The sequence below is a fragment of the Phyllobates terribilis genome, unplaced genomic scaffold (genome assembly GCF_046119375.1).
Source record: "Phyllobates terribilis strain yellow unplaced genomic scaffold, ASM4611937v1 Scaffold_2__4_contigs__length_985480577, whole genome shotgun sequence".
Classification (NCBI taxonomy): Eukaryota; Metazoa; Chordata; class Amphibia; order Anura; family Dendrobatidae; genus Phyllobates; species Phyllobates terribilis.
This window is the reverse complement of record NW_027362762.1, coordinates 35325508-35327545: the sequence shown is the minus strand read 5'-3', so window position 1 is coordinate 35327545 and position 2038 is coordinate 35325508. Positions and strand designations below refer to the sequence as shown.

The window sequence follows — 2038 nt, the reverse complement described above, 5'->3', positions numbered from 1 at the left end:
GGGCAGAGACGACTCCGGAGGGTGAGGAGGTGCAGGACAGAGACGGCTCCAGAGCGTGAGGAGGTGCTGGGCAGAGACGGCTCCGGAGGGTGAGGAGTTGCTGGGCAGAGACGGCTCCAGAGGGTGAGGTGGTGCTGGGCAGAGACGGCATCAGACACGTGGATGGGGATGATATAGTTCATGGGAAGATCCCTTTAAGGTGTCCATGATAGAGAGGAGTGGATAGAACCTTTTAATTACAGGGGGGGATCAGACACCATCTAATGAGCAGTATGAGAGCGTGTATCGGGGGTCAGGAGAGTGGTGGATGGCGCCATCTTGTGGCCCCTCAGTGCATTCCTATACTGGGTTACTTTTGGCACCCGGAGACTTGGCGGAGGCCCCGACACTCGTGATTAGGGCTTAGAGGAATTGTTCAGCAGCTCGTCCATCGTGAACCTCCGGAAGACGATCTTTTCGCACGCCGCGTCCTTTCCGCATTCAAATAAGCAGGCGAAGGAGTGAGTGTCCTGGCACACCGCCAGGTCCGAGTACCCGCTGGGACCCTCGTTGATGACCCACGGTGGGGTCCAGGTGGACGGCACAAGGGGTGATTTATTCAAGTAGACTCCTAAGTCCACGCGGCCCCGGCTGCTGGTGGGATGGGAGTAGAGGAGCCAGGACGTGACGCTATGCTGAAGGGGCGAATCTTCCCCGCCGTCCGCCTCGTCCTGAGTTGCCTCCGGAGGCCTGTAGCTCACCACACTGCCCTGGCAGCCATGAGGCGGCTCACACAGGCTTTTATTGTAGTGGGCATCTGTGAACTCCATGGACTGGGGGCTGCTGGTCGCCTCCACCCGGTAGCGCTGACCGGTCCTGGCGCTGCAGTACAGGAGGTCGTTGCCGCTGCTGCAGGTCACCTCGGCCACCTCGCACTCCCCTGTCTTCTGCCGCCACAGCCCGCTGCCCTTGTGCCAGCTCTCTCCGCGGTCGTCGCTGTAGAAGATGAATGAGTGGGGCTTGGTCTTCCAGGGGACGGGCAGGCCGCAGACGCGGGAGTGGATGTAGTACAGGTACGCGGGCACGATCAGCCTGCCCGACGGAGAGCAGACGCCGTGACCGGGGCCAACCGTCAAGGTGGCGCAGCTCTTCAGGTCCTCACCCAGGACCTCCTCCGTCACGTCTTTCGGTAGGCTCCACGATTGGCCGTGGTCGCGGCTGGTGACGTAGCAGAGCCGGGCGGCATTTCGGCCGGTTATGATTTGCCGGAACTCGGAGATTTCGCTTTTTACACAGACGAAGAAGAGGAAGACGGTGTCGGTGTCGGGATGGTACAGCGGGCAGGGGTTCATGGTCCGGTGCCCCGGTAACTTGGCGTGGCTCACCGGCATTGCGTCTTCCCACTAAGGAGGCAAAACAGATGGAGACGTTGGAAAGTCACAAGATCAGACGCGGAGAGAGGTGACATGAGGAGTCGGTACCTGCACCTCCCCGCGCTGCACCCGACCGCGCCGCACCACCAGGTACAGGGCGTCCTGATCATCGGGGGACGAGCGCTTCTCCGCCAAGGCCAAGAAGATGGAGGGAAGAAGAGCAGAGCCGGGATACGATACGTCACACCGCCAGGATCCTGCTGGAACAGGGTCACCGAGTCCAGAGAGAGCGCCCCCGACATGTCTGTACACGAACCTGCAGGACAGCGGATACACGAGACTGACAGCCGAGAGCAACCTGTATCTAATCCTGTGTGATACTGAAATGTGTATCTAATCCTATCCTGTGATACTGAGCCGTGTATCTAATCCTATCCTCTGTGATACTGAGCCGTGTATCTAATCCTATCCTGTGATACGGAGCCGTGTATATAATCCTATCCTGTGTGATACAGAGCTGTGTATCTAATCCTATCCTCTGTGATACAGAGCCGTGTATCTAATCCTATCCTGTGATACGGAGCCGTGTATATAATCCTATCCTGTGTGATACAGAGCTGTGTATCTAATCCTATCCTCTGTGATACTGAGCCGTGTATCTAATCCTATCCTGTGTGATACAAAGC

At 58.0% G+C, this 2038-nt stretch overlaps 1 pseudogene; it reads right to left on the bottom strand.

Moving 5' to 3' along the window:
* Positions 1-395: 395 nt before the first annotated feature.
* On the bottom strand, positions 396-1654 carry LOC141249204 (sialidase-3-like; annotated as a pseudogene).
* Positions 1655-2038: the final 384 nt, after the last annotated feature.